At 47.8% G+C, this 10,000-nt stretch overlaps 1 protein-coding gene across 2 annotated transcripts in view; it reads right to left on the bottom strand.

Moving 5' to 3' along the window:
• The window catches only part of LOC126572894 (semaphorin-1A), a 136,450-nt gene that overhangs the window by 116,106 nt on the left and 10,344 nt on the right, over positions 1-10,000 (bottom strand). The gene's annotated exons all lie outside the window — the stretch shown is intronic.

The following is a 10,000-nucleotide window of genomic DNA, read 5'->3' as shown; positions in this document are numbered from 1 at the left end:
TTTCGGTTTCATTCTCATTTTTTTTTTATTCTATTTTACTATACACACGCGCTCACAATCGTGGCCATACATTTTCCGCTGCAAGGCTGGTTTGTGACGCCAGGGAACGCGAAGTGATACACGGAACACGTCTTCGTACCGCGGTCCAGTTCTAGGGTCTGGGTATCAACTACAACGGAAAGCACGACGGTGTGAGAAGCTAAAAAGAGAAAAAGAAGAACAGGGTTGAATGAATGAAACATTTACATTTACACAGCATAAGAAAACAAAGCGCCAGCGGACGGACGGTTTGAATGGAACCATTTAGCGAGATGAACCAATAAAGCGTAAACAACATCCCTCAACGATGTGCCGCATCAGCTGACGGTCGAGATTCGGTCGATTGCTTACTCTAACGACTCATCCGGACCCTCAACAGCGACACCATAAGTACCGGGATTCTTTCGAATCTAACCCCAAAAAATGAACTCAAATTAATGTATTGTACACACAGAGAGCGATAACGCTGATGATGTTCTTGGCTTGAGAACGATCCGATGTCTGCATTCGAAGGGTTCGGGCTTAACAATGTGATCCGTTGCGGTCAAGACACTCACATTTCATAGCCGGTTAAACATAGAACGAACTAGCCTGGCCCACAGAGGCCCTCACCTTGTCTTGTTGACGCGTTCAAGCGACATTAGGGAATGGGACCCGAAAGAAAACCGCACCAGACGACCGTAAGCGACCCCGCAAGTGACACGAAGCAGAAGATATCTTTAACAAGAAACACTCACCAACTCCCCCGGTGCCCGGTGCCCCGAGCCCACTGGTGGAGGATGAGAAATGTGTTTATGTTATCCGTGTGTACCGTTGGTAAACCTTGATTTACGATCGACATATTTGGAAGACATTTCGAGTAATAAATTCATACCCACCGGCACCGGCCGCAGCACCGCTCCCACGCGGGCGTATCGTGCCGCCTCTGTCCAAACTAGTCTCAAGCTCACGAACACGAACACGCTCTAGGAATGCCCCATTTCTAGTGCCCAGTGACCGTCACGGTAAGGAAAGGAAGCCACAACATCCGCTCAACCAAGCAAGAGCAGTCCACACAAGCTGTGAGCCCTTGTGAAGACGTTAGGAAGTTCGTTCAACAAGGATTGCGGTTCCGGAGAGGAACTGGGAAGCCGGGACACTTTTCCCACATTTCTTGTGGTGCCAAGCGGGCAAGCAAGAAGCAAAGTGGTCAATCCTGCCCCATCTCGCGGGGTCACGCAACTGAATTGGCTCAACGAAGAGAAATATGATGGCAACGGAAAGGACAACCTCGGTTACCTCGTAGGAAACCGGTGGGTTGTGAATTGAAATATTGCCAAAAAAAAGGAAAAAGCGCCTACAAACGGGCACGGACACGGGCACGGCCTCGGGATTAATATTTCACTTCGGTATTAAGGGACGGCGGAAAAGCCGGCTCAGTTTGTGTTTCACCTTTTCGCAGGTGAAAAGCCGAAGGCACCTTCGACCGTATTTGCTAACGCTTTTCGCCATCATTATCTGCGGATTACCATAAACACTCCATTGACATGAAACAATCGATATGGTCCCCTAGCTGGCGGATTTGTTTACGATGGCCAAGTGGGTCGGTGTGTCGGTTCTGTTAACATTGAACAGAACAAACATCACCATCAAAAGGAGCAACTTGAGGAGAGGTACTTCAGATGTGCTGGCTGCTGGTCATCACCATTCGGCGATGACAGTTTGTGCCACACTTCGTTGAGGGCTCTTCTTTCATATGATCTGGAGTATCTGACATCTGACTCCGAGGACCAACCGTTTCTAGCCGGACATGGATTCAAAAATAGCAATTTCCCTGCTTGAAGTGCACCAGTGTCTCATCGCTCGGGTATGTCGCCATCATCATCATGCCGGGAATTAGCAAATTGGCTCTTTGATGCTTGAAGTGTCCTCCTGATGAGCGCCTCACCAGACACACAGTCGGTGCACCGGTCCTGAGGAGCGCATAAGTGGCCGCACGTTACGTAACCTGGAATGTCCGGTTACGATCCGCAATTCGAGAAATGAAGCTACTTCTGTCCTGTACTCCGCAAACTCCGTTTGTTGGTTCCACGTTTATCCGTCCGATCAATACTCGAATACGCAGAATGCCAGGCTCATCACGGTGGGGGTTCACCTCTACCTGCAACGGGGTATATACGCAGATTATGTTTCAAATCTCTCGAGCATTTCAATGCCCATCATCCCCCCGGTCCCAGATCGTTACCGCTTACCGCTCCATTGCTCCATTTGTATCCGCGCTGTCCCGTTCCTTTTCCGTCTCTCTCTCTTGCTCGGCGTGTTGAATCCTTGTGACGTAACCACAAATCGAGTGTACCAGCCGCTATCTCTGATCCAACGTCGTACCCCGAACGTTCCCTTCCTGATAGCTTTCTCTCTCTCACTCTCCAACTCGTGAGGCTCATGTTCTGGCTTTGTTTTACATATTTATGAAAGACAGCCTTTGCTGCCGAATAGCAACCATCTCGGCGGCAAGACCTCTGATTTGATATCCTCGCGTTTACGCACTCACGCTCGGTCGGATGACAATCAACTGGCGAACGAGCGTTCACCTGAACACAGGACCGCGAATAGCTGATGTTTCTGTTGTTTCGCATTCAGCTCCACAACGACCGAGTCCTCAACGCACCGAGAGACATTCGCAACATTCAAAAGCCCATTGCCATTGCTGCTTCGAATCACCACGACGGTCACCGCTGTCATTGTCTATGTCGAATGCAAAAGCCCCCCAATATCTCGTCGCTTTTGCTGGCTATGGACCTGGACGGTCCAGTCAAACTTCCCTCTCCAGCACGAGGACCCACGAGGAGGGCTTGTGCATCATGAGTGGAGTGCGCGCGTGCGCCCGCACACTGCGCATCCCTTCTCTTCACTTCCGGCACTGTTCTGTCTCATTGCTGAGCTGTGCAAATGCCGCTACTGTTGTTACGGTGCCAACGAAGGACGAAGACCAACAGGATATACAGAAGCGACACCGCACAGTCGACGTTGTCGACGTCGACGGTTCGGAGAGTTTTCCGAATGGAAAATGGTTTCTCTCTTCTACCATCCTGCCGCACGCCCCATCATCTCCCGTTTATGGTCGGTTAAAGGTTTGTCGAAATTCGAATTTCATTTTCTCTCCCTCTCGCACACACAGGCATACAGTTCGGGAGGTATGAGGGGGAGGGGGGAGGCACACAAGCCCACAAGCTCCACAACACAATGGTGGTACGATGCCGATTCGGCACATTTATTTCCACACCCTCCCCCCTGGAGGGGCCTTCCTTTTTCGCCTTTTCCTCCCGCTGGTGTCCCTCCGACCTGTATTGGTTCTTTATTTGATTTCTTCTTCTCGCTACTGCGCACTTCCTTTCACTCGAATGTCCTTCGCTCTCTCTCTCTCTCTCTTTCTCTGTCGCTCTCGGGTTCGCTCGGATCCTGCACGCCATCATGGCTCCGCTGCCTTTAAACCACAGCAGCGTAGAGCGTTTAAGATCCCCCCTCATTCGGTTGGGAAGCTCTCCGGGAGGCCGTAAAACAAAAAGCCAAAAAATGCCTTCATACAAGTACGCTGCCAGCCAGCCAGCCAACCACCCAGTCTGCTACCAGCTCGTCGCAGTTTCCGTCAATCATTTTGTGTTGCTGCTGCTGGGGGAGCGGTGGATAAAGTCGGTCTCCCGTTTCTCGGTTCCCGACAAACCGAACAGGCACGAAACTGGTCGGTTGAACTGGCTTCTTGTTCCAACTTGCACATTTTTCTTTTTCTTTTTGCATATTGTGGCAAAGGACCACAATGGTACAGCAGGAGTGGCAAAAGTGGTCAAAAGTTTTGTGAGGATATGTTAGGCTACTTTGATAGCCAGCGGTGGGATGATGGATAAATGGGTTCTGTGTTGTGAGCAATAACAGGGATCACTTTCTTAATTAACTTGCATGATTCAATTGGTATTACCAAGATTTTTAACATTCTAGACGATGTTTCTAAGCTTCTTTTCGTAGGTAATTTAGACCTTTTAATAGTTGACTCTCACATATCAAAGACATAAAGCAGATCATTAGGTATACTGAAAATATAAGTAAAAAGATACATTATGAAAAATATTAAACATTTTTAAATAACATGCTGACATCTCTAGAATAATTGTTGAATTTTTAAAAATGGTTCATCAAAGTCGACTAGGAAAGTGATAACTTTTGTCCATCCTTCCTTCATAGCAACATCCCAGTATGCAATCGACACGAGATTGTGGTTCTCTCGTTCAGCAGAGTTCGGTTTTATATTCTTGGGAAAAAGTGGCAAGAAAATGCGTACGAGTGCGTACTTCTGTGTATGCCGGTGTGCTCGAGTGCAATCGAGGGATTCACAATTGTGCCACCCGGCTCCCGGCTCTCGGCTTTTCCGAAAAAGCCACATCGACGAGTTCCCTCCTGTGGCATGCATGTGTGCTGTATGTGTACCGCCTAGTGGCTTCCAGCATTTCTTTCAGTTCGCACAAGATCCCTCCAACGAAATCCAGCATCTTTGCCTCATACACCGACATTCCGACGAGCACGATACACTTTTCCACTTTTCCCAACGAGAGAGACAGAGAGAGAGAGACTGAAGTCCTTCGAAGAGTCTTCCACTTGGCCCACCCTTCTCACCACCACCACCATTCGTGCTCTAGAGTGAAGAGACTCTTTTGTTTCTTCGCCTTCGCTTCCTTTGCGGTGCGATGCCGATGTTATTGCCAAAATTATGTTTACCACTGGCGCACGGCCCAGGAGGGGGGCACAGGGGCGCGACTCCATTGAGATTCAGAGCAAATTGCAAATGCGCACGGTTCTTCTTCTTCTTCTTTTTCTGCCCGATAAGCTAACAACCCTCTCTGGCGCGGGCTCGCGGTTCGCTATCGAGGCGCAAATCCTTATTCCCTCGCGCCAATATGAGATGAGATGCGGCTTCATGGCGTTCTTCGCGGCGGATCCGCTTGGAAAAGACTGCCAACAAACTGGAAACGACTGGCGAGCTGCTAATACAGAAAGGATGAAACACAATTTCTATGCTAACGCGATCGCCCTATACATAACGAGTCGACTCGGCGCGGGCAGGTAGCATTATGTTATTTTAGAATTTAAATAAAAACTCATGCCTAGCAGCAGCCCCTTTTCCACACAAATGGGTTCACCTGGCAAGCATTTCAATTTCTTTAAGATAGCAACAGAACGGTACAAGAACGACTGGAAATGGATTGCAGAGCGCCGCAGAGAGCCAACCGGCTTATGGTTGTCAGTGTGATAAAGGTCATCCGTGTCGTAGTAGACCTCGAACGACGTAGTAGACGGTGAACGCGAAAACTCAGAATTAAACCACATGATGTGTGCGGTGACGCCTGCCACTGGGAGATGATGGCTCCAGTATCGAGCTCAATTTGGATTGGGAGGCTTATAATTTGGATCGTCACCCAATGCTTCACCACCACCGAAGGCGTGACAAACATTCGTCTAAAACAAAAGGATGGCGCCACACGGATGACGCCGACGTCGACCGTATATTACGAGGTGTGCCTCACTTCCGGTGTACAAGCACTAAACTGCGGAATTGCTCGATCCCTTCCAGCCAGTCGGTGGGCCACACGTTGCCTCATAAACGTCGCTGCTCGAAAATTAATAAATGCGCACACACCAGGCACAGCGGTCGATGCGGCAGCATTGGGGACCCTTCAATCAACGGCCAGGAACCGCTAGTGCTGCTCGAGGAAGAGCGATAGCGACGGCCACCATTATAACAACCTTGCATGTTTCACCCAAATTAACCCAATTAAAACCCGACCACCGGTGGCCCGCTTTTCCTTTCGCCATCACCGGGTGCACCTGGCTAGAATTCGGTTGAGATTCCGGGGGTTTTGGTTCGGACCAGCGTCGTTTGCTGCTGCTAGAGCATTTATCAAGTTCACTTCCTTATTCATTTTATCCGATCATACAATTCCTCTTCTCTCGCTCGCTCTTCCTTTCACAGAATGAGGTGCACGCGAGGAGTTTTCCACGGTTTTCCCCCCGGTGGCGATACCAAAAACGATACAACACCGTCGTACCAGGCAGGGGAGGAAAAACGGGGCCACGAACGATTGCGACTATCGCGACCATCGCAGTGCACAAACATGCCATTAAAAATCCACCATTAATCTCGCCGTAAAACAGTCCAACATCATTTCCCTTCCCCATCCACGCACCCTCCCAACATACAAGGCCACAAAACCGAATTCGAGACCGAATCGCATAAGCGGTGGAAAATTGGTGGCGGAGGCCGGTGGGTCGATGGGTAAACAGAAAATAAATATTGTAAAAAAAAAGAGGAAGCAAGCGCGCGCAACATTTGGAGCATAAGAACGGCGAGTTCGGTTTCCGGAAGCAACAGCATATTAATCACAAGCGGCAACCATACAGGTGGACGAAAGTTTCAGTCCAGAAATGGTCTCGCGAGGCATGATTCCGTTGGAGTTTAGTATCTCAACAACGTAAACGATTGACTGCAATCTAGTGAGCCTGGGACTGGACAGGATCCTTGTGCAATTATATGAATTAGTAGCAGAAATATAGTTTACATCACGAATCGTAGTAATCATCGGCCAGGGGAAACGGTGACATTAATTCCATTAATTCAACCAAAAGTAGTCAATACTTGAATCAAGGTTTTAAAAACTAAACATATATTTTATTTAAAGAAACCAGTTTATCCACAATAATAATAACATGTGTCACATAGAATAACATGTTTCATAATTTAACACAAAAAAATATAATCGTTAGAACAGTTAATGAAATACAAAAAGAATTGTATTATGCTCTGGTGTAGCTGGTATCTGTTTTAAGAAGAATGTATAAATGAATATACTGTAATCATTCTTCAGCAATCGTTATTAATGATCAATAATATATTTCATTAATCAATAATTCTCACAAATTTGAACTCATATATTTGTTCTATCTTTAAATTACAGGAGAATCAAATTGAAATAACATGAAATTAAGCCCAAAATATGTACTCCACAAATACTCAAACAAAAAGAATTTATATTTCTGATGCAACACCACATCTGCTGTACTAACATTTTCGTTCCTAGGTGTAGCAACATTCCGTGGAGGACACACCACATCCGATTGCACCGAGCGCCGTACCACGGCCGAAGCTGTCGTTGCAGCGAAAGTGCAAACAAACGCCCTAACGAGCATTGCAGCGCCATCCGAAGCAATAGTGCGGGGAGGTTTATTTGCTTACGAAGATCGATCGATGGTACGGTCGACCGCAAACTTGAAGAGGTTGGCGGAATGTGGAACACAATCAGCCACCGATCCAGGGACACTGCGCATAGGATAAAGTGATTTGACCCTCGTTGCTCGCGAAGAATCGAACCCCTGCTACTAGGCTACTGACCACCAAAGCCGCCTTTACCTTCAATTGATTTCGGGACTTTGGTCGCCGGGTTTTGTTTTTTTTCCCAATCGCACCACAAAAGACACACGGACCAATTACGGTTAAACGAGAAGGAAAGTGTCACCACGAGATGGAAGGAACGGCAGGGGAACCAACAAACTGTAACACGAATTCGTTGCCACATACCCCGGAACCGAACAAGCAACGAGCAAGTACGACCATAATTGCGGGCAAAAAAAGGTGGCAAAAAACGGAAACTCGCGGAACATTCTCCCCCACAACCATGGTCCGCGGTGGTCGTCCGGTGGTTTGGAATTCGGAACCGAAACGCGGGATGCAATGGCTCGGACTCTAACAGGACGGACCCGGACTCGGAAGCCGTCCCCCCGAATGACGATGATGATGATGATGACGAAGACGGAGAAGGTGTGGCTGAAATCCAATTAAAATTAAACAACCAGAACACGAAACTATGGCCATAAATAAGTTCGCTAAATGAACGCGCGGCTGCATGCGTTCTCACGCGAAGACAGAGAGAGAGAGAGTGGTCGCCAGTGGCGCGAGGAAGGCACTAGGGCCAACAGCAGCACTGGCAGTATGTGCAGCACTTCATTTTCTCTATACTGCCGCAGGACTTGTACATCGCGAGCTGGAATGCTGGCTAGCAGCAGTCCGGAGTGACCGGAAGATAGTCCAAAGGGGACGGGACACGCCATTCGAATACCATTCGCGGTGTGGCGCGGTATGGTGGGTTCGCTCGAGATTCTCTATCCAATTCCGCGTCTGCAGAGAGTCTGCGACTGCGACGACTGTCTGTGCCACGCTAGCCAACGCTAGTTCGCTATGTTTTCGGTTGAAACATTGTAAATTTCTCGAGGGAATTATACATACAGTGGCATGTTGTGTCGACGGTAGCGCTCAACGCAGCTGCAAGCAATCGTCCTCGTCCCAGCAGCAGCACTAGAAGTGGTAGCAACGAAGAACGCCATTTGGTGTGTCTTCAGCTCCTACGATGACTGGGACACCACCATTCGCATCATTTCTAGGATTCACCAAATGTTTGTCCAAAATTCGCTTGGCCACAAAATGATAAACTTGGCCGCGATGGTTCTTCATCGTCTACCAGGGCCGGTACGTCGTTAGCAACAATTGAATTCCAGCACAGAACTTCAAAATGGCAACGCAATCAAAGGCTGGTTCTCTCTGATTTCTTAATGTGCTTCCACACAAAACTACTTCCATAAAAACATGTTTTCCATTTCATATTTTGTAGCAACATTTGCGAGGGAAATACATCAAATGCAGCATCTCGCACGCGTTTCATCAGGTGGACACCCGGATGTATAGCCGCTTCCAGCGAAGCACTTGGAAACTTGAGTTCCAATTCACGTCGTTGCCATTTTCCACCATTCTTGTTGCACGCAAAAAAAAAACCCGGGAAATTCCTGGCAGCACAGCCAAGTAACATAAATGAAACCGCGTAGACCGCGCACCAAAGAGTAGTGCGAGTGGAGTTCCCGTACTTCCGCACACAAACAAATGCCTTCCCTCGAGGACTCTGGTCTGGTTTTTACAGGTTCCATATGTTCCCGCAGTAGTGTTGTAAGCGCGCAATCGTAAATGAATTCTGCTTCGGTGGGGTTCCTGATTTCTGTGTTTCTGTTTGGTGGCCGTTACTGGCAACAATCTTTTTTTTTATGGCGGCCATTTTGCCCTTTTTATTGCCCTTTGCGACGTACCAATTCCGTTGGAAGCCATGTAGTTTAAATCGTTTAGCATATTTATTGTCGTTTGAAAGCCAACGTAGTACAACGCCAAGTTGCCTTAGCTTCATTGAAAAAGCCTGCTGAGTCAACACGATCTTCGGTCCAATGACAGCTTTAGTTTGACATTGGCAGAAATATCAAGTGTTTATCAGTGTCAGGATCAGGAATAAATACGTCCTTATCAAGATGGAATAAACTTACTGTAGATACTGTCTTCAAACGAAAAGCAATGAACTACACTTTTCAAATTATTATTTACATAATAAAGTTACTATTCTTCACAAATCTTCATCATTCAGCAATCCGGCCATCATCAGAACCGAAAAAAAATGTTCTACCAAATGTTTAAAATACATCCACAGACGCTCCCCGCATCACTCCGCCACTACTTCTTCAGCGCAACCATGTTTCTATTGTTATTTATAGTGCAGCACAGCTGCTAGCCGTGGTGCTGGCTACTCGCCAGCAAGATCCGAGTTTCGTTTCCCTTCATCCTGCCATGTCCACCATACGCTAAATCTCTCAGCCGTAGCCATTTTCACAGTTCCATTTCTTTTCGAAATGGATATCATATTTCAAGACTAGCACGCGTGTAGGTCAGTGTGTTGGCTCTTGCCCAACTTGCCACCTCCACTCCCACCCTCCATCGAGGGAAGGAAAATTGGTAAAACAAAACATTTCGTCGCTGGCCCTTCGGAGTGTTTGCATGTGGCATCGGTCGTCGGTTTCGCATTCCTGCCGTCCCGGTCCAACTGGAACAACTTCCTTCGCTAACATTGTT

The sequence above is a fragment of the Anopheles aquasalis genome, chromosome 2 (assembly GCF_943734665.1).
Source record: "Anopheles aquasalis chromosome 2, idAnoAquaMG_Q_19, whole genome shotgun sequence".
Classification (NCBI taxonomy): domain Eukaryota; kingdom Metazoa; phylum Arthropoda; class Insecta; order Diptera; family Culicidae; genus Anopheles; species Anopheles aquasalis.
Note: the sequence above shows the minus strand (reverse complement) of the source record. Positions and strands in the feature narration are given on the sequence as shown.